This window comes from Phyllobates terribilis, unplaced genomic scaffold (genome assembly GCF_046119375.1).
Source record: "Phyllobates terribilis strain yellow unplaced genomic scaffold, ASM4611937v1 Scaffold_763__1_contigs__length_703860, whole genome shotgun sequence".
Lineage (NCBI taxonomy): Eukaryota > Metazoa > Chordata > Amphibia > Anura > Dendrobatidae > Phyllobates > Phyllobates terribilis.
In genome coordinates, this window is record NW_027363523.1 from 274733 (window position 1) to 295863 (window position 21131).

General features: G+C 45.1%; 15 non-coding genes and 1 pseudogene across 15 annotated transcripts; all 16 read left to right on the forward strand.

Annotated features, from left to right (window-relative positions):
- Positions 1-25: 25 nt before the first annotated feature.
- On the forward strand, positions 26-216 carry LOC141238679 (U2 spliceosomal RNA). The gene has a single exon (XR_012304131.1). It is a non-coding gene; the product is annotated as a U2 spliceosomal RNA (small nuclear RNA).
- A 1121-nt stretch (positions 217-1337) lies between these two features.
- LOC141238680 (U2 spliceosomal RNA) lies at positions 1338-1528 on the forward strand. Its single transcript, XR_012304132.1, has one exon. It is a non-coding gene; the product is annotated as a U2 spliceosomal RNA (small nuclear RNA).
- A 1119-nt stretch (positions 1529-2647) lies between these two features.
- On the forward strand, positions 2648-2838 carry LOC141238682 (U2 spliceosomal RNA). The gene has a single exon (XR_012304134.1). It is a non-coding gene; the product is annotated as a U2 spliceosomal RNA (small nuclear RNA).
- A 1118-nt stretch (positions 2839-3956) lies between these two features.
- LOC141238683 (U2 spliceosomal RNA) lies at positions 3957-4147 on the forward strand. Its single transcript, XR_012304135.1, has one exon. It is a non-coding gene; the product is annotated as a U2 spliceosomal RNA (small nuclear RNA).
- A 1122-nt stretch (positions 4148-5269) lies between these two features.
- Positions 5270-5361, forward strand: LOC141239058 (U2 spliceosomal RNA; annotated as a pseudogene).
- A 796-nt stretch (positions 5362-6157) lies between these two features.
- LOC141239050 (U2 spliceosomal RNA) lies at positions 6158-6344 on the forward strand. The gene has a single exon (XR_012304481.1). It is a non-coding gene; the product is annotated as a U2 spliceosomal RNA (small nuclear RNA).
- A 1118-nt stretch (positions 6345-7462) lies between these two features.
- Positions 7463-7653, forward strand: LOC141238684 (U2 spliceosomal RNA). Its single transcript, XR_012304136.1, has one exon. It is a non-coding gene; the product is annotated as a U2 spliceosomal RNA (small nuclear RNA).
- A 1121-nt stretch (positions 7654-8774) lies between these two features.
- LOC141238991 (U2 spliceosomal RNA) lies at positions 8775-8965 on the forward strand. The gene has a single exon (XR_012304432.1). It is a non-coding gene; the product is annotated as a U2 spliceosomal RNA (small nuclear RNA).
- A 1119-nt stretch (positions 8966-10084) lies between these two features.
- On the forward strand, positions 10085-10275 carry LOC141238675 (U2 spliceosomal RNA). Its single transcript, XR_012304127.1, has one exon. It is a non-coding gene; the product is annotated as a U2 spliceosomal RNA (small nuclear RNA).
- A 1119-nt stretch (positions 10276-11394) lies between these two features.
- LOC141238685 (U2 spliceosomal RNA) lies at positions 11395-11585 on the forward strand. Its single transcript, XR_012304137.1, has one exon. It is a non-coding gene; the product is annotated as a U2 spliceosomal RNA (small nuclear RNA).
- A 1120-nt stretch (positions 11586-12705) lies between these two features.
- Positions 12706-12896, forward strand: LOC141238686 (U2 spliceosomal RNA). Its single transcript, XR_012304138.1, has one exon. It is a non-coding gene; the product is annotated as a U2 spliceosomal RNA (small nuclear RNA).
- Positions 12897-14009: 1113 nt separating this feature from the next.
- LOC141238687 (U2 spliceosomal RNA) lies at positions 14010-14200 on the forward strand. The gene has a single exon (XR_012304139.1). It is a non-coding gene; the product is annotated as a U2 spliceosomal RNA (small nuclear RNA).
- Positions 14201-15318: 1118 nt separating this feature from the next.
- On the forward strand, positions 15319-15509 carry LOC141238959 (U2 spliceosomal RNA). Its single transcript, XR_012304400.1, has one exon. It is a non-coding gene; the product is annotated as a U2 spliceosomal RNA (small nuclear RNA).
- A 1113-nt stretch (positions 15510-16622) lies between these two features.
- Positions 16623-16813, forward strand: LOC141238688 (U2 spliceosomal RNA). The gene has a single exon (XR_012304140.1). It is a non-coding gene; the product is annotated as a U2 spliceosomal RNA (small nuclear RNA).
- A 1119-nt stretch (positions 16814-17932) lies between these two features.
- Positions 17933-18123, forward strand: LOC141238689 (U2 spliceosomal RNA). The gene has a single exon (XR_012304141.1). It is a non-coding gene; the product is annotated as a U2 spliceosomal RNA (small nuclear RNA).
- A 2604-nt stretch (positions 18124-20727) lies between these two features.
- On the forward strand, positions 20728-20922 carry LOC141239047 (U2 spliceosomal RNA). Its single transcript, XR_012304478.1, has one exon. It is a non-coding gene; the product is annotated as a U2 spliceosomal RNA (small nuclear RNA).
- The last annotated feature ends 209 nt before the right edge of the window (positions 20923-21131 follow it).

Genomic DNA, 21131 nt, shown 5'->3' on the forward strand with positions numbered 1-21131 from the left:
CCGTAGTCGGAAACCAATTCTGGTTATCGCTTCTCGGCCTTTTGGCTAAGATCAAGTGTAGTATCTGTTCTTATCAGTTTAATATCTGATACGTCCCCTATCTGGGGACCATATATTAAATGGATTTTTAGAACAGGGAGATGGAAAAAGAGCTTGCTCTGTCCACTCCACGCATTGACCTGGTATTGCAGTATCTCCAGGACCGGTGCACCCCTTCTTTAATGCAGTTTCTAAAATCAGAAAGAATTGAATTCAATGCTTTTTGTTCATTTGGCTTGTTTGTCGGATTTTGGGATGGACTCTTTGGCTTTGCTTTTCTTCTCCTCATTGGATTTTTCATGTTAAAAGTTGCAGAAGCCAGATGACAAGCTCATTTTGGTTCAACTTCAGCAACTGTGCATTGCATTGCCATGTAATGTAATGCAATGCTATCTATCTAGCTCTCCCTCTATACTTCCTTTTGGATAAACAGACATATTAGGCAAGCATTTTGGAGCTTTCACCTAAATAACTACAGGTGGTGAGATAAGCTGCACAATATAATTGACCTTTCAGTATATTGTTGCACACACACCATCTATTTAGCAAATGCCCTTGTTATCAACAGCAGCCTTTTAAACTCACCTGAGCTAACAGGTATGTGAGCTGGTTACTCTGCTGCGCTTAAAATTTCTTTTTTGGTTTGCTACAATGCCTTTTCTGAAACGTTGTCTCCCTCTGCTGGAACACTGACTTCTTTCATTTAATGCCTGCAGACTATAAAAGAGAAACCAACCCAAAAAGTTTGGTTGATTAGTCTGTGGCATTCTTTTAAACTGTTGCTTATGGCGGTCTCTGTGAGCTTCTCAGTGACATTCAGCCATCCAGGTATCCCGCCTGCAGTAGACGGAATGTGGCAATGGAACGCTGGCTGCGCGTGTCATAATAGGCTCTGAGCCTTTATATACCTGCGCACAGCAGCAGCCACCTTCAGTCTGCTGCTGGACAGCCAGCAGCAGCAGCAGCAGCAGCAGGAGAGGTAATTAATCAGCAACCCTCCTGCTAAGGGTAGACAGCTGCTCGTTCCACCCCCCCCCCGCCTTAATTGGTTCTCCTCCCTTCCAACGGTGTTGAGGCGGGTGGGAACAGCCGGGGGTTGAGGGTACTGTGCTAAAAGAGGTGGAGTTATGCAGATCTAAAACGCGTGGATTGCAGCAGCAGCAAGCCGAAAAGTGCAGGCATGTGAGGGATCTAGAGGTTGACAGCATGTCTTCTTAACGGGAGTCCAGGTGGCCATCTCCACAAATGGACTTTTCAGAATCCTTGGGTGGCACCGTAGTCGGAAACCAATTCTGGTTATCGCTTCTCGGCCTTTTGGCTAAGATCAAGTGTAGTATCTGTTCTTATCAGTTTAATATCTGATACGTCCCCTATCTGGGGACCATATATTAAATGGATTTTTAGAACAGGGAGATGGAAAAAGAGCTTGCTCTGTCCACTCCACGCATTGACCTGGTATTGCAGTATCTCCAGGACCGGTGCACCCCTTCTTTAATGCAGTTTCTAAAATCAGAAAGAATTGAATTCAATGCTTTTTGTTCATTTGGCTTGTTTGTCGGATTTTGGGATGGACTCTTTGGCTTTGCTTTTCTTCTCCTCATTGGATTTTTCATGTTAAAAGTTGCAGAAGCCAGATGACAAGCTCATTTTGGTTCAACTTCAGCAACTGTGCATTGCATTGCCATGTAATGTAATGCAATGCTATCTATCTAGCTCTCCCTCTATACTTCCTTTTGGATAAACAGACATATTAGGCAAGCATTTTGGAGCTTTCACCTAAATAACTACAGGTGGTGAGATAAGCTGCACAATATAATTGACCTTTCAGTATATTGTTGCACACACACCATCTATTTAGCAAATGCCCTTGTTATCAACAGCAGCCTTTTAAACTCACCTGAGCTAACAGGTATGTGAGCTGGTTACTCTGCTGCGCTTAAAATTTCTTTTTTGGTTTGCTACAATGCCTTTTCTGAAACGTTGTCTCCCTCTGCTGGAACACTGACTTCTTTCATTTAATGCCTGCAGACTATAAAAGAGAAACCAACCCAAAAAGTTTGGTTGATTAGTCTGTGGCATTCTTTTAAACTGTTGCTTATGGCGGTCTCTGTGAGCTTCTCAGTGACATTCAGCCATCCAGGTATCCCGCCTGCAGTAGACGGAATGTGGCAATGGAACGCTGGCTGCGCGTGTCATAATAGGCTCTGAGCCTTTATATACCTGCGCACAGCAGCAGCCACCTTCAGTCTGCTGCTGGACAGCCAGCAGCAGCAGCAGCAGCAGGAGAGGTAATTAATCAGCAACCCTCCTGCTAAGGGTAGACAGCTGCTCGTTCCACCCCCCCCCCCGCCTTAATTGGTTCTCCTCCCTTCCAACGGTGTTGAGGCGGGTGGGAACAGCCGGGGGTTGAGGGTACTGTGCTAAAAGAGGTGGAGTTATGCAGATCTAAAACGCGTGGATTGCAGCAGCAGCAAGCCGAAAAGTGCAGGCATGTGAGGGATCTAGAGGTTGACAGCATGTCTTCTTAACGGGAGTCCAGGTGGCCATCTCCACAAATGGACTTTTCAGAATCCTTGGGTGGCACCGTAGTCGGAAACCAATTCTGGTTATCGCTTCTCGGCCTTTTGGCTAAGATCAAGTGTAGTATCTGTTCTTATCAGTTTAATATCTGATACGTCCCCTATCTGGGGACCATATATTAAATGGATTTTTAGAACAGGGAGATGGAAAAAGAGCTTGCTCTGTCCACTCCACGCATTGACCTGGTATTGCAGTATCTCCAGGACCGGTGCACCCCTTCTTTAATGCAGTTACTAAAATTAGAAAGAATTGAATTCAATGCTTTTTGTTCATTTGGCTTGTTTGTCGGATTTTGGGATGGACTCTTTGGCTTTGCTTTTCTTCTCCTCATTGGATTTTTCATGTTAAAAGTTGCAGAAGCCAGATGACAAGCTCATTTTGGTTCAACTTCAGCAACTGTGCATTGCATTGCCATGTAATGTAATGCAATGCTATTTATCTAGCTCTCCCTCTATACTTCCTTTTGGATAAACAGACATATTAGGCAAGCATTTTGGAGCTTTCACCTAAATAATTACAGGTGGTGAGATAAGCTGCACAATATAATTGACCTTTCAGTATATTGTTGCACACACACCATCTATTTAGCAAATGCCCTTGTTATCAACAGCAGCCTTTTAAACTCACCTGAGCTAACAGGTATGTGAGCTGGTTACTCTGCTGCGCTTAAAATTTCTTTTTTGGTTTGCTACAATGCCTTTTCTGAAACGTTGTCTCCCTCTGCTGGAACACTGACTTCTTTCATTTAATGCCTGCAGACTATAAAAGAGAAACCAACCCAAAAAGTTTGGTTGATTAGTCTGTGGCATTCTTTTAAACTGTTGCTTATGGCGGTCTCTGTGAGCTTCTCAGTGACATTCAGCCATCCAGGTATCCCGCCTGCAGTAGACGGAATGTGGCAATGGAACGCTGGCTGTGCGTGTCATAATAGGCTCTGAGCCTTTATATACCTGCGCACAGCAGCAGCCACCTTCAGTCTGCTGCTGGACAGCCAGCAGCAGCAGCAGCAGCAGGAGAGGTAATTAATCAGCAACCCTCCTGCTAAGGGTAGACAGCTGCTCGTTCCACCCCCCCCCCGCCTTAATTGGTTCTCCTCCCTTCCAACGGTGTTGAGGCGGGTGGGAACAGCCGGGGGTTGAGGGTACTGTGCTAAAAGAGGTGGAGTTATGCAGATCTAAAACGCGTGGATTGCAGCAGCAGCAAGCCGAAAAGTGCAGGCATGTGAGGGATCTAGAGGTTGACAGCATGTCTTCTTAACGGGAGTCCAGGTGGCCATCTCCACAAATGGACTTTTCAGAATCCTTGGGTGGCACCGTAGTCGGAAACCAATTCTGGTTATCGCTTCTCGGCCTTTTGGCTAAGATCAAGTGTAGTATCTGTTCTTATCAGTTTAATATCTGATACGTCCCCTATCTGGGGACCATATATTAAATGGATTTTTAGAACAGGGAGATGGAAAAAGAGCTTGCTCTGTCCACTCCACGCATTGACCTGGTATTGCAGTATCTCCAGGACCGGTGCACCCCTTCTTTAATGCAGTTTCTAAAATCAGAAAGAATTGAATTCAATGCTTTTTGTTCATTTGGCTTGTTTGTCGGATTTTGGGATGGACTCTTTGGCTTTGCTTTTCTTCTCCTCATTGGATTTTTCATGTTAAAAGTTGCAGAAGCCAGATGACAAGCTCATTTTGGTTCAACTTCAGCAACTGTGCATTGCATTGCCATGTAATGTAATGCAATGCTATCTATCTAGCTCTCCCTCTATACTTCCTTTTGGATAAACAGACATATTAGGCAAGCATTTTGGAGCTTTCACCTAAATAACTACAGGTGGTGAGATAAGCTGCACAATATAATTGACCTTTCAGTATATTGTTGCACACACACCATCTATTTAGCAAATGCCCTTGTTATCAACAGCAGCCTTTTAAACTCACCTGAGCTAACAGGTATGTGAGCTGGTTACTCTGCTGCGCTTAAAATTTCTTTTTTGGTTTGCTACAATGCCTTTTCTGAAACGTTGTCTCCCTCTGCTGGAACACTGACTTCTTTCATTTAATGCCTGCAAACTATAAAAGAGAAACCAACCCAAAAAGTTTGGTTGATTAGTCTGTGGCATTCTTTTAAACTGTTGCTTATGGCGGTCTCTGTGAGCTTCTCAGTGACATTCAGCCATCCAGGTATCCCGCCTGCAGTAGACGGAATGTGGCAATGGAACGCTGGCTGCGCGTGTCATAATAGGCTCTGAGCCTTTATATACCTGCGCACAGCAGCAGCCACCTTCAGTCTGCTGCTGGACAGCCAGCAGCAGCAGCAGCAGCAGCAGGAGAGGTAATTAATCAGCAACCCTCCTGCTAAGGGTAGACAGCTGCTCGTTCCACCCCCCCCCCCACCTTAATTGGTTCTCCTCCCTTCCAACGGTGTTGAGGCGGGTGGGAACAGCCGGGGGTTGAGGGTACTGTGCTAAAAGAGGTGGAGTTATGCAGATCTAAAACGCGTGGATTGCAGCAGCAGCAAGCCGAAAAGTGCAGGCATGTGAGGGATCTAGAGGTTGACAGCATGTCTTCTTAACGGGAGTCCAGGTGGCCATCTCCACAAATGGACTTTTCAGAATCCTTGGGTGGCACCGTAGTCGGAAACCAATTCTGGTTATCGCTTCTCGGCCTTTTGGCTAAGATCAAGTGTAGTATCTTTCGAAAAGGCGGTTTTGGATGTTGGCCGCCCTAGTAGATTGATACATTATGCACACTGGGGTTTAGGCGCTTGTTAGTACGCCAGGTGGCTAATATAGTCATCTGGTGGAAAGCATGGCCCCCAGGATCGACGCCATTGGGCCGGGGAAGATCGAAAGCCCGAAGTGTGAAGTGCCCCAGGAGTGGTGACCCTGGGGTGCCTTAACTCACTGGGATTGGGAACCCCACTTGAGTTTATGGCACATTTGCACAAGCACTTCAAATTTTCTTTCTTCGCACACACCCTTATTCCGGGCCTTCTGGCCTTAGGATGGGGAATTTTTCAATTCCTGGTCGAAGGTCCGGGCAGTATTATACTGTGAAACCTTCACTATTTATTTAATTTCTTTGTCACTGTGTGTCCACTTTTTCACGTGTGTCCACGTCCTTACTAGGATTTTGTCGGGATGCGGTTCCCTTACGGGTTCCTCTCTTGGCAGGTCTAGGGGGGGAGTGTGTGGCCATCAGGTTCCGCTCCTCCCTGAACCCCCCTGGCTCTCCTCTTTCGGGAGGAGAGCGTTGTTGGCTCCCCTCTTCCGGGAGGGGAGCACAGTCTTTGGCTCCCAGTGCCTTGCTCGGGTGAGAACTCGGGCAGGTGCTGGGGGTAAGATTGGGTCGCCTCTGGCTCCGGCTGGAGGTGGCTATTTATCCCTGTTCCTCGCTGTGGCCTTCTGGCTCGGAGGGACGGGGAATGGTTTGGGGGACCCTTCTCCTTTTGGAGAGGGTTTCAAGAAGACCAGCATCCTAGTGCACTTTTTTTTGTGGCACTTGTCACTTTTTTAAGCGCACTCGGGTTTTGTACACGAATTCGGGCTTTCAAAAAAAAAAAAAAAAAAAAAAATCTGTTCTTATCACTTTAATATCTGATACGTCCCCTATCTGGGGACCATATATTAAATGGATATTTAGAACAGGGAGATGGAAAAAGAGCTTGCTCTGTCCACTCCATGCATTGACCTGGTATTGCAGTATCTCCAGGACCGGTGCACCCCTTCTTTAATGCAGTTTCTAAAATCAGAAAGAATTGAATTCAATGCTTTTTGTTCATTTGGCTTGTCTGTCGGATTTTGGGATGGACTCTTTGGCTTTGCTTTTCTTCTCCTCATTGGATTTTTCATGTTAAAAGTTGCAGAAGCCAGATGACAAGCTCATTTTGGTTCAACTTCAGCAACTGTGCAATGCATTGCCATGTAATGTAATGCAATGCTATCTATCTAGCTCTCCCTCTATACTTCCTTTTGGATAAACAGACATATTAGGCAAGCATTTTGGAGCTTTCACCTAAATAATTACAGGTGGTGAGATAAGCTGCACAATATAATTGACCTTTCAGTATATTGTTGCACACACACCATCTATTTAGCAAATGCCCTTGTTATCAACAGCAGCCTTTTAAACTCACCTGAGCTAACAGGTATGTGAGCTGGTTACTCTGCTGCGCTTAAAATTTCTTTTTTGGTTTGCTACAATGCCTTTTCTGAAACGTTGTCTCCCTCTGCTGGAACACTGACTTCTTTCATTTAATGCCTGCAGACTATAAAAGAGAAACCAACCCAAAAAGTTTGGTTGATTAGTCTGTGGCATTCTTTTAAACTGTTGCTTATGGCGGTCTCTGTGAGCTTCTCAGTGACATTCAGCCATCCAGGTATCCCGCCTGCAGTAGACGGAATGTGGCAATGGAACGCTGGCTGCGCGTGTCATAATAGGCTCTGAGCCTTTATATACCTGCGCACAGCAGCAGCCACCTTCAGTCTGCTGCTGGACAGCCAGCAGCAGCAGCAGCAGCAGGAGAGGTAATTAATCAGCAACCCTCCTGCTAAGGGTAGACAGCTGCTCGTTCCACCCCCCCCCCGCCTTAATTGGTTCTCCTCCCTTCCAACGGTGTTGAGGCGGGTGGGAACAGCCGGGGGTTGAGGGTACTGTGCTAAAAGAGGTGGAGTTATGCAGATCTAAAACGCGTGGATTGCAGCAGCAGCAAGCCGAAAAGTGCAGGCATGTGAGGGATCTAGAGGTTGACAGCATGTCTTCTTAACGGGAGTCCAGGTGGCCATCTCCACAAATGGACTTTTCAGAATCCTTGGGTGGCACCGTAGTCGGAAACCAATTCTGGTTATCGCTTCTCGGCCTTTTGGCTAAGATCAAGTGTAGTATCTGTTCTTATCAGTTTAATATCTGATACGTCCCCTATCTGGGGACCATATATTAAATGGATTTTTAGAACAGGGAGATGGAAAAAGAGCTTGCTCTGTCCACTCCACGCATTGACCTGGTATTGCAGTATCTCCAGGACCGGTGCACCCCTTCTTTAATGCAGTTTCTAAAATCAGAAAGAATTGAATTCAATGCTTTTTGTTCATTTGGCTTGTTTGTCGGATTTTGGGATGGACTCTTTGGCTTTGCTTTTCTTCTCCTCATTGGATTTTTCATGTTAAAAGTTGCAGAAGCCAGATGACAAGCTCATTTTGTTTCAACTTCAGCAACTGTGCATTGCATTGCCATGTAATGTAATGCAATGCTATCTATCTAGCTCTCCCTCTATACTTCCTTTTGGATAAACAGACATATTAGGCAAGCATTTTGGAGCTTTCACCTAAATAATTACAGGTGGTGAGATAAGCTGCACAATATAATTGACCTTCCAGTATATTGTTGCACACACTCCATCTATTTAGCAAATGCCCTTGTTATCAACAGCAGCCTTTTAAACTCACCTGAGCTAACAGGTATGTGAGCTGGTTACTCTGCTGCGCTTAAAATTTCTTTTTTGGTTTGCTACAATGCCTTTTCTGAAACGTTGTCTCCCTCTGCTGGAACACTGACTTCTTTCATTTAATGCCTGCAGACTATAAAAGAGAAACCAACCCAAAAAGTTTGGTTGATTAGTCTGTGGCATTCTTTTAAACTGTTGCTTATGGCGGTCTCTGTGAGCTTCTCAGTGACATTCAGCCATCCAGGTATCCCGCCTGCAGTAGACGGAATGTGGCAATGGAACGCTGGCTGCGCGTGTCATAATAGGCTCTGAGCCTTTATATACCTGCGCACAGCAGCAGCCACCTTCAGTCTGCTGCTGGACAGCCAGCAGCAGCAGCAGCAGCAGGAGAGGTAATTAATCAGCAACCCTCCTGCTAAGGGTAGACAGCTGCTCGTTCCACCCCCCCCCCCCCGCCTTAATTGGTTCTCCTCCCTTCCAACGGTGTTAAGGCGGGTGGGAACAGCCGGGGGTTGAGGGTACTGTGCTAAAAGAGGTGGAGTTATGCAGATCTAAAACGCGTGGATTGCAGCAGCAGCAAGCCGAAAAGTGCAGGCATGTGAGGGATCTAGAGGTTGACAGCATGTCTTCTTAACGGGAGTCCAGGTGGCCATCTCCACAAATGGACTTTTCAGAATCCTTGGGTGGCACCGTAGTCGGAAACCAATTCTGGTTATCGCTTCTCGGCCTTTTGGCTAAGATCAAGTGTAGTATCTGTTCCTATCAGTTTAATATCTGATACGTCCCCTATCTGGGGACCATATATTAAATGGATTTTTAGAACAGGGAGATGGAAAAAGAGCTTGCTCTGTCCACTCCACGCATTGACCTGGTATTGCAGTATCTCCAGGACCGGTGCACCCCTTCTTTAATGCAGTTTCTAAAATCAGAAAGAATTGAATTCAATGCTTTTTGTTCATTTGGCTTGTTTGTCGGATTTTGGGATGGACTCTTTGGCTTTGCTTTTCTTCTCCTCATTGGATTTTTCATGTTAAAAGTTGCAGAAGCCAGATGACAAGCTCATTTTGGTTCAACTTCAGCAACTGTGCATTGCATTGCCATGTAATGTAATGCAATGCTATCTATCTAGCTCTCCCTCTATACTTCCTTTTGGATAAACAGACATATTAGGCAAGCATTTTGGAGCTTTCACCTAAATAACTACAGGTGGTGAGATAAGCTGCACAATATAATTGACCTTTCAGTATATTGTTGCACACACACCATCTATTTAGCAAATGCCCTTGTTATCAACAGCAGCCTTTTAAACTCACCTGAGCTAACAGGTATGTGAGCTGGTTACTCTGCTGCGCTTAAAATTTCTTTTTTGGTTTGCTACAATGCCTTTTCTGAAACGTTGTCTCCCTCTGCTGGAACACTGACTTCTTTCATTTAATGCCTGCAGACTATAAAAGAGAAACCAACCCAAAAAGTTTGGTTGATTAGTCTGTGGCATTCTTTTAAACTGTTGCTTATGGCGGTCTCTGTGAGCTTCTCAGTGACATTCAGCCATCCAGGTATCCCGCCTGCAGTAGACGGAATGTGGCAATGGAACGCTGGCTGCGCGTGTCATAATAGGCTCTGAGCCTTTATATACCTGCGCACAGCAGCAGCCACCTTCAGTCTGCTGCTGGGCAGCCAGCAGCAGCAGCAGCAGCAAGAGAGGTAATTAATCAGCAACCCTCCTGCTAAGGGTAGACAGCTGCTCGTTCCACCCCCCCCCCCGCCTTAATTGGTTCTCCTCCCTTCCAACGGTGTTGAGGCGGGTGGGAACAGCCGGGGGTTGAGGGTACTGTGCTAAAAGAGGTGGAGTTATGCAGATCTAAAACGCGTGGATTGCAGCAGCAGCAAGCCGAAAAGTGCAGGCATGTGAGGGATCTAGAGGTTGACAGCATGTCTTCTTAACGGGAGTCCAGGTGGCCATCTCCACAAATGGACTTTTCAGAATCCTTGGGTGGCACCGTAGTCGGAAACCAATTCTGGTTATCGCTTCTCGGCCTTTTGGCTAAGATCAAGTGTAGTATCTGTTCTTATCAGTTTAATATCTGATACGTCCCCTATCTGGGGACAATATATTAAATGGATTTTTAGAACAGGGAGATGGAAAAAGAGCTTGCTCTGTCCACTCCACGCATTGACCTGGTATTGCAGTATCTCCAGGACCGGTGCACCCCTTCTTTAATGCAGTTTCTAAAATCAGAAAGAATTGAATTCAATGCTTTTTGTTCATTTGGCTTGTTTGTCGGATTTTGTGATGGACTCTTTGGCTTTGCTTTTCTTCTCCTCATTGGATTTTTCATGTTAAAAGTTGCAGAAGCCAGATGACAAGCTCATTTTGGTTCAACTTCATCAACTGTGCATTGCATTGCCATGTAATGTAATGCAATGCTATCTATCTAGCTCTCCCTCTATACTTCCTTTTGGATAAACAGACATATTAGGCAAGCATTTTGGAGCTTTCACCTAAATAACTACAGGTGGTGAGATAAGCTGCACAATATAATTGACCTTTCAGTATATTGTTGCACACACACCATCTATTTAGCAAATGCCCTTGTTATCAACAGCAGCCTTTTAAACTCACCTGAGCTAACAGGTATGTGAGCTGGTTACTTTGCTGCGCTTAAAATTTCTTTTTTGGTTTGCTACAATGCCTTTTCTGAAACGTTGTCTCCCTCTGCTGGAACACTGACTTCTTTCATTTAATGCCTGCAGACTATAAAAGAGAAACCAACCCAAAAAGTTTGGTTGATTAGTCTGTGGCATTCTTTTAAACTGTTGCTTATGGCGGTCTCTGTGAGCTTCTCAGTGACATTCAGCCATCCAGGTATCCCGCCTGCAGTAGACGGAATGTGGCAATGGAACGCTGGCTGCGCGTGTCATAATAGGCTCTGAGCCTTTATATACCTGCGCACAGCAGCAGCCACCTTCAGTCTGCTGCTGGACAGCCAGCAGCAGCAGCAGCAGCAGGAGAGGTAATTAATCAGCAACCCTCCTGCTAAGGGTAGACAGCTGCTCGTTCCACCCCCCCCCCCGCCTTAATTGGTTCTCCTCCCTTCCAACGGTGTTGAGGCGGGTGGGAACAGCCGGGGGTTGAGGGTACTGTGCTAAAAGAGGTGGAGTTATGCAGATCTAAAACGCGTGGATTGCAGCAGCAGCAAGCCGAAAAGTGCAGGCATGTGAGGGATCTAGAGGTTGACAGCATGTCTTCTTAACGGGAGTCCAGGTGGTCATCTCCACAAATGGACTTTTCAGAATCCTTGGGTGGCACCGTAGTCGGAAACCAATTCTGGTTATCGCTTCTCGGCCTTTTGGCTAAGATCAAGTGTAGTATCTGTTCTTATCAGTTTAATATCTGATACGTCCCCTATCTGGGGACCATATATTAAATGGATTTTTAGAACAGGGAGATGGAAAAAGAGCTTGCTCTGTCCACTCCACGCATTGACCTGGTATTGCAGTATCTCCAGGACCGGTGCACCCCTTCTTTAATGCAGTTTCTAAAATCAGAAAGAATTGAATTCAATGCTTTTTGTTCATTTGGCTTGTTTGTCGGATTTTGGGATGGACTCTTTGGCTTTGCTTTTCTTCTCCTCATTGGATTTTTCATGTTAAAAGTTGCAGAAGCCAGATGACAAGCTCATTTTGGTTCAACTTCAGCAACTGTGCATTGCATTGCCATGTAATGTAATGCAATGCTATCTATCTAGCTCTCCCTCTATACTTCCTTTTGGATAAACAGACATATTAGGCAAGCATTTTGGAGCTTTCACCTAAATAACTACAGGTGGTGAGATAAGCTGCACAATATAATTGACCTTTCAGTATATTGTTGCACACACACCATCTATTTAGCAAATGCCCTTGTTATCAACAGCAGCCTTTTAAACTCACCTGAGCTAACAGGTATGTGAGCTGGTTACTCTGCTGCGCTTAAAATTTCTTTTTTGGTTTGCTACAATGCCTTTTCTGAAACGTTGTCTCCCTCTGCTGGAACACTGACTTCTTTCATTTAATGCCTGCAGACTATAAAAGAGAAACCAACCCAAAAAGTTTGGTTGATTAGTCTGTGGCATTCTTTTAAACTGTTGCTTATGGCGGTCTCTGTGAGCTTCTCAGTGACATTCAGCCATCCAGGTATCCCGCCTGCAGTAGACGGAATGTGGCAATGGAACGCTGGCTGCGCGTGTCATAATAGGCTCTGAGCCTTTATATACCTGCGCACAGCAGCAGCCACCTTCAGTCTGCTGCTGGACAGCCAGCAGCAGCAGCAGCAGCAGGAGAGGTAATTAATCAGCAACCCTCCTGCTAAGGGTAGACAGCTGCTCGTTCCACCCCCCCCCCCCGCCTTAATTGGTTCTCCTCCCTTCCAACGGTGTTGAGGCGGGTGGGAACAGCCGGGGGTTGAGGGTACTGTGCTAAAAGAGGTGGAGTTATGCAGATCTAAAACGCGTGGATTGCAGCAGCAGCAAGCCGAAAAGTGCAGGCATGTGAGGGATCTAGAGGTTGACAGCATGTCTTCTTAACGGGAGTCCAGGTGGCCATCTCCACAAATGGACTTTTCAGAATCCTTGGGTGGCACCGTAGTCGGAAACCAATTCTGGTTATCGCTTCTCGGCCTTTTGGCTAAGATCAAGTGTAGTATCTGTTCTTATCAGTTTAATATCTGATACGTCCCCTATCTGGGGACCATATATTAAATGGATTTTTAGAACAGGGAGATGGAAAAAGAGCTTGCTCTGTCCACTCCACGCATTGACCTGGTATTGCAGTATCTCCAGGACCGGTGCACCCCTTCTTTAATGCAGTTTCTAAAATTAGAAAGAATTGAATTCAATGCTTTTTGTTCATTTGGCTTGTTTGTCGGATTTTGGGATGGACTCTTTGGCTTTGCTTTTCTTCTCCTCATTGGATTTTTCATGTTAAAAGTTGCAGAAGCCAGATGACAAGCTCATTTTGGTTCAACTTCAGCAACTGTGCATTGCATTGCCATGTAATGTAATGCAATGCTATCTATCTAGCTCTCCCTCTATACTTCCTTTTGGATAAACAGACATATTAGGCAAGCATTTTGGAGCTTTCACCTAAATAACTACAGGTGGTGAGATAAGCTGCACAATATAATTGACCTTTCAGTATATTGTTGCACACACACCATCTATTTAGCAAATGCCCTTGTTATCAACAGCAGCCTTTTAAACTCACCTGAGCTAACAGGTATGTGAGCTGGTTACTCTGCTGCGCTTAAAATTTCTTTTTTGGTTTGCTACAATGCCTTTTCTGAAACGTTGTCTCCCTCTGCTGGAACACTGACTTCTTTCATTTAATGCCTGCAGACTATAAAAGAGAAACCAACCCAAAAAGTTTGGTTGATTAGTCTGTGGCATTCTTTTAAACTGTTGCTTATGGCGGTCTCTGTGAGCTTCTCAGTGACATTCAGCCATCCAGGTATCCCGCCTGCAGTAGACGGAATGTGGCAATGGAACGCTGGCTGCGCATGTCATAATAGGCTCTGAGCCTTTATATACCTGCGCACAGCAGCAGCCACCTTCAGTCTGCTGCTGGACAGCCAGTAGCAGCAGCAGGAGAGGTAATTAATCAGCAACCCTCCTGCTAAGGGTAGACAGCTGCTCGTTCCACCCCCCCCCCCGCCTTAATTGGTTCTCCTCCCTTCCAACGGTGTTGAGGCGGGTGGGAACAGCCGGGGGTTGAGGGTACTGTGCTAAAAGAGGTGGAGTTATGCAGATCTAAAACGCGTGGATTGCAGCAGCAGCAAGCCGAAAAGTGCAGGCATGTGAGGGATCTAGAGGTTGACAGCATGTCTTCTTAACGGGAGTCCAGGTGGCCATCTCCACAAATGGACTTTTCAGAATCCTTGGGTGGCACCGTAGTCGGAAACCAATTCTGGTTATCGCTTCTCGGCCTTTTGGCTAAGATCAAGTGTAGTATCTGTTCTTATCAGTTTAATATCTGATACGTCCCCTATCTGGGGACCATATATTAAATGGATTTTTAGAACAGGGAGATGGAAAAAGAGCTTGCTCTGTCCACTCCACGCATTGACCTGGTATTGCAGTATCTCCAGGACCGGTGCACCCCTTCTTTAATGCAGTTTCTAAAATCAGAAAGAATTGAATTCAATGCTTTTTGTTCATTTGGCTTGTTTGTCGGATTTTGGGATGGACTCTTTGGCTTTGCTTTTCTTCTCCTCATTGGATTTTTCATGTTAAAAGTTGCAGAAGCCAGATGACAAGCTCATTTTGGTTCAACTTCAGCAACTGTGCATTGCATTGCCATGTAATGTAATGCAATGCTATCTATCTAGCTCTCCCTCTATACTTCCTTTTGGATAAACAGACATATTAGGCAAGCATTTTGGAGCTTTCACCTAAATAACTACAGGTGGTGAGATAAGCTGCACAATATAATTGACCTTTCAGTATATTGTTGCACACACACCATCTATTTAGCAAATGCCCTTGTTATCAACAGCAGCCTTTTAAACTCACCTGAGCTAACAGGTATGTGAGCTGGTTACTCTGCTGCGCTTAAAATTTCTTTTTTGGTTTGCTACAATGCCTTTTCTGAAACGTTGTCTCCCTCTGCTGGAACACTGACTTCTTTCATTTAATGCCTGCAGACTATAAAAGAGAAACCAACCCAAAAAGTTTGGTTGATTAGTCTGTGGCATTCTTTTAAACTGTTGCTTATGGCGGTCTCTGTGAGCTTCTCAGTGACATTCAGCCATCCAGGTATCCTGCCTGCAGTAGACGGAATGTGGCAATGGAACGCTGGCTGCGCGTGTCATAATAGGCTCTGAGCCTTTATATACCTGCGCACAGCAGCAGCCACCTTCAGTCTGCTGCTGGACAGCCAGCAGCAGCAGCAGCAGCAGGAGAGGTAATTAATCAGCAACCCTCCTGCTAAGGGTAGACAGCTGCTCGTTCCACCCCCCCCCCGCCTTAATTGGTTCTCCTCCCTTCCAACGGTGTTGAGGCGGGTGGGAACAGCCGGGGGTTGAGGGTACTGTGCTAAAAGAGGTGGAGTTATGCAGATCTAAAACGCGTGGATTGCAGCAGCAGCAAGCCGAAAAGTGCAGGCATGTGAGGGATCTAGAGGTTGACAGCATGTCTTCTTAACGGGAGTCCAGGTGGCCATCTCCACAAATGGACTTTTCAGAATCCTTGGGTGGCACCGTAGTCGGAAACCAATTCTGGTTATCGCTTCTCGGCCTTTTGGCTAAGATCAAGTGTAGTATCTGTTCTTATCAGTTTAATATCTGATACGTCCCCTATCTGGGGACCATATATTAAATGGATATTTAGAACAGGGAGATGGAAAAAGAGCTTGCTCTGTCCACTCCACGCATTGACCTGGTATTGCAGTATCTCCAGGACCGGTGCACCCCTTCTTTAATGCAGTTTCTAAAATCAGAAAGAATTGAATTCAATGCTTTTTGTTCATTTGGCTTGTCTGTCGGATTTTGGGATGGACTCTTTGGCTTTGCTTTTCTTCTCCTCATTGGATTTTTCATGTTAAAAGTTGCAGAAGCCAGATGACAAGCTCATTTTGGTTCAACTTCAGCAACTGTGCATTGCATTGCCATGTAATGTAATGCAATGCTATCTATCTAGCTCTCCCTCTATACTTCCTTTTGGATAAACAGACATATTAGGCAAGCATTTTGGAGCTTTCACCTAAATAATTACAGGTGGTGAGATAAGCTGCACAATATAATTGACCTTTCAGTATATTGTTGCACACACACCATCTATTTAGCAAATGCCCTTGTTATCAACAGCAGCCTTTTAAACTCACCTGAGCTAACAGGTATGTGAGCTGGTTACTCTGCTGCGCTTAAAATTTCTTTTTTGGTTTGCTACAATGCCTTTTCTGAAACGTTGTCTCCCTCTGCTGGAACACTGACTTCTTTCATTTAATGCCTGCAGACTATAAAAGAGAAACCAACCCAAAAAGTTTGGTTGATTAGTCTGTGGCATTCTTTTAAACTGTTGCTTATGGCGGTCTCTGTGAGCTTCTCAGTGACATTCAGCCATCCAGGTATCCCGCCTGCAGTAGACGGAATGTGGCAATGGAACGCTGGCTGCGCGTGTCATAATAGGCTCTGAGCCTTTATATACCTGCGCACAGCAGCAGCCACCTTCAGTCTGCTGCTGGACAGCCAGCAGCAGCAGCAGGAGAGGTAATTAATCAGCAACCCTCCTGCTAAGGGTAGACAGCTGCTCGTTCCACCCCCCCCCCCGCCTTAATTGGTTCTCCTCCCTTCCAACGGTGTTGAGGCGGGTGGGAACAGCTGGGGGTTGAGGGTACTATGCTAAAAGAGGTGGAGTTATGCAGATCTAAAACGCGTGGATTGCAGCAGCAGCAAGCCGAAAAGTGCAGGCATGTGAGGGATCTAGAGGTTGACAGCATGTCTTCTTAACGGGAGTCCAGGTGGCCATCTCCACAAATGGACTTTTCAGAATCCTTGGGTGGCACCGTAGTCGGAAACCAATTCTGGTTATCGCTTCTCGGCCTTTTGGCTAAGATCAAGTGTAGTATCTGTTCTTATCAGTTTAATATCTGATACGTCCCCTATCTGGGGACCATATATTAAATGGATTTTTAGAACAGGGAGATGGAAAAAGAGCTTGCTCTGTCCACTCCACGCATTGACCTGGTATTGCAGTATCTCCAGGACCGGTGCACCCCTTCTTTAATGCAGTTTCTAAAATCAGAAAGAATTGAATTCAATGCTTTTTGTTCATTTGGCTTGTTTGTCGGATTTTGGGATGGACTCTTTGGCTTTGCTTTTCTTCTCCTCATTGGATTTTTCATGTTAAAAGTTGCAGAAGCCAGATGACAAGCTCATTTTGGTTCAACTTCAGCAACTGTGCATTGCATTGCCATGTAATGTAATGCAATGCTATCTATCTAGCTCTCCCTCTATACTTCCTTTTGGATAAACAGACATATTAGGCAAGCATTTTGGAGCTTTCACCTAAATAATTACAGGTGGTGAGATAAGCTGCACAATATAATTGACCTTTCAGTATATTGTTGCACACACACCATCTATTTAGCAAATGCCCTTGTTATCAACAGCAGCCTTTTAAACTCACCTGAGCTAACAGGTATGTGAGCTGGTTACTCTGCTGCGCTTAAAATTTCTTTTTTGGTTTGCTACAATGCCTTTTCTGAAACGTTGTCTCCCTCTGCTGGAACACTGACTTCTTTCATTTAATGCCTGCAGACTATAAAAGAGAAACCAACCCAAAAAGTTTGGTTGATTAGTCTGTGGCATTCTTTTAAACTGTTGCTTATGGCGGTCTCTGTGAGCTTCTCAGTGACATTCAGCCATCCAGGTATCCCGCCTGCAGTAGACGGAATGTGGCAATGGAACGCTGGCTGCGCGTGTCATAATAGGCTCTGAGCCTTTATATACCTGCGCACAGCAGCAGCCACCTTCAGTCTGCTGCTGGACAGCCAGCAGCAGCAGCAGCAGCAGGAGAGGTAATTAATCAGCAACCCTCCTGCTAAGGGTAGACAGCTGCTCGTTCCACCCCCCCCCCCGCCTTAATTGGTTCTCCGCCCTTCCAACGGTGTTGAGGCGGGTGGGAACAGCCGGGGGTTGAGAGTACTGTGCTAAAAGAGGTGGAGTTATGCAGATCTAAAACGCGTGGATTGCAGCAGCAGCAAGCCGAAAAGTGCAGGCATGTGAGGGATCTAGAGGTTGACAGCATGTCTTCTTAACGGGAGTCCAGGTGGCCATCTCCACAAATGGACTTTTCAGAATCCTTGGGTGGCACCGTAGTCGGAAACCAATTCTGGTTATCGCTTCTCGGCCTTTTGGCTAAGATCAAGTGTAGTATCTGTTCTTATCAGTTTAATATCTGATACGTCCCCTATCTGGGGACCATATATTAAATGGATTTTTAGAACAGGGAGATGGAAAAAGAGCTTGCTCTGTCCACTCCACGCATTGACCTGGTATTGCAGTATCTCCAGGACCGGTGCACCCCTTCTTTAATGCAGTTTCTAAAATCAGAAAGAATTGAATTCAATGCTTTTTGTTCATTTGGCTTGTTTGTCGGATTTTGGGATGGACTCTTTGGCTTTGCTTTTCTTCTCCTCATTGGATTTTTCATGTTAAAAGTTGCAGAAGCCAGATGACAAGCTCATTTTGGTTCAACTTCAGCAACTGTGCATTGCATTGCCATGTAATGTAATGCAATGCTATCTATCTAGCTCTCCCTCTATACTTCCTTTTGGATAAACAGACATATTAGGCAAGCATTTTGGAGCTTTCACCTAAATAACTACAGGTGGTGAGATAAGCTGCACAATATAATTGACCTTTCAGTATATTGTTGCACACACACCATCTATTTAGCAAATGCCCTTGTTATCAACAGCAGCCTTTTAAACTCACCTGAGCTAACAGGTATGTGAGCTGGTTACTCTGCTGCGCTTAAAATTTCTTTTTTGGTTTGCTACAATGCCTTTTCTGAAACGTTGTCTCCCTCTGCTGGAACACTGACTTCTTTCATTTAATGCCTGCAGACTATAAAAGAGAAACCAACCCAAAAAGTTTGGTTGATTAGTCTGTGGCATTCTTTTAAACTGTTGCTTATGGCGGTCTCTGTGAGCTTCTCAGTGACATTCAGCCATCCAGGTATCCCGCCTGCAGTAGACGGAATGTGGCAATGGAACGCTGGCTGCGCGTGTCATAATAGGCTCTGAGCCTTTATATACCTGCGCACAGCAGCAGCCACCTTCAGTCTGCTGCTGGACAGCCAGCAGCAGCAGCAGCAGCAGGAGAGGTAATTAATCAGCAACCCTCCTGCTAAGGGTAGACAGCTGCTCGTTCCACCCCCCCCCCCCGCCTTAATTGGTTCTCCTCCCTTCCAACGGTGTTGAGGCGGGTGGGAACAGCCGGGGGTTGAGGGTACTGTGCTAAAAGAGGTGGAGTTATGCAGATCTAAAACGCGTGGATTGCAGCAGCAGCAAGCCGAAAAGTGCAGGCATGTGAGGGATCTAGAGGTTGACAGCATGTCTTCTTAACGGGAGTCCAGGTGGCCATCTCCACAAATGGACTTTTCAGAATCCTTGGGTGGCACCGTAGTCGGAAACCAATTCTGGTTATCGCTTCTCGGCCTTTTGGCTAAGATCAAGTGCAGTGATTTAGCGATTGCTGCCTTGGTTTTGGTTGGAGGTGTCTGGGGTACCTGGCTCGTCGGCCTTGGGGGATCGTCCTTACTTAATTGTGGGGACTTCACCCCCTTGCTGCTATAGGCGTGTCGGCTTAGTCCCCAGACAACGGGAAGCGATCATACTCGCTCCTTCTGTGTGTTGGAGTGGAGATTACGCTCATTCTGTTGGAGAATCATGGCAACAGAGGCGGAGTTGTGGCCGAAGTTGGAGGTTCCGGAACATGCACGTGTGGAGACCGCTTTCCGGATTTTTGTCCGGAGAGACTGTCAGAAGGTTAAGGACTTTCGGTTTATTATGAAGGAGATCATCTTGGGTGTCGCAAAGGTGAAAAAAGAAGACATCGTGGCAGTTATGGATTATCCCCAAAAGGGTGTCTATGACGTGTTTTTTGAGTCTAGGAAGATTTTGGAGAACTATATGGATTCTTTTGATGAATTGAGACATGAGAAGTTTGTTGGAATTCGGTTTCAACGTCACGTATTTAGTAGTGAAAAGATGGTGACAGTGAAGATGTTTTCACCACTGGTTCCAGAAGAGGACATTGTCACGTTTTTGAGTGGTTTTGCCAAGTCTGTAGTATCAAAAGGTAAAGTAATGAATGAATTCGGAGTATGGACGGGAAAGTGGAAATTTTTTGTGGAATTTAACATTAACAAGGATAGGAGTTTTTCCTACCCGCCTCAAAGGTTTAAGCTTGGTAAAGTAAGTGGGAATTTATTCTTTAATGGGATGGATTCCTTTTGTTCAATTTGTGAGGTATATGGTCATAAACGTGAAGACTGTACTGCAGAAAAGTGTTGGAAGTGTAAAGCGGAAGGACATGTTTCTAAATCATGTCCAGTAGAAAGGAATAAGTGTAACCTGTGTATGGAAATTGGGCATAGGTTTAAGGAATGCCCAAAGAGAAAGAGTAATAAGGAGAAGATGGAAAGTGCAAAGGCGGAAAAGAAAGAAAAAAAGAAGACGGTAGAGGTTCAGAGGCAAACAGAAGAGGAGGAAGCTGATAAAGAAATGGACAAAGTTAAAAAAGGAATTGCGGAAATGAAGGGAAGTGGTGTGTGTTTTGAAGCTTTTTTTCCAAAGGTAATCGCAAGTGTGAAGGCAAATAAAGAGAGGTTTTTTGAAACCTATAAGGTGGGAAGGACATGGATAGATTATGTGAATACAAACTTTGAATCTTTCTCGCAAGAGAAAGGACTGTTGGAGTATCTAACATATTATGCGTTGAAGGGAGGAATGCAGTAATGTGTTTTGTTTCCTTCCTCTATATATTATGTGTCTGAGAGGAAATACTGGTTGTTGTTTTGTTTTTTTTGTATATGCATTAAATAATGTTTTTTTGTTTTAAAATGACACGATGATGGATTTGGTCCATCACCGTTTTCAGAAGTATGGAATCGAGATGGTACTTGTAATCTGAGTGTTATGGAAAAAAAAAAAAAAAAAAAAAAAAAAATCTGTTCTTATCAGTTTAATATCTGATACGTCCCCTATCTGGGGACCATATATTAAATGGATTTTTAGAACAGGGAGATGGAAAAAGAGCTTGCTCTGTCCACTCCACGCATTGACCTGGTATTGCAGTATCTCCAGGACCGGTGCACCCCTTCTTTAATGCAGTTTCTAAAATCAGAAAGAATTGAATTCAATGCTTTTTGTTCATTTGGCTTGTTTGTCGGATTTTGGGATGGACTCTTTGGCTTTGCTTTTCTTCTCCTCATTGGATTTTTCATGTTAAAAGTTGCAGAAGCCAGATGACAAGCTCATTTTGGTTCAACTTCAGCAACTGTGCATTGCATTGCCATGTAATGTAATGCA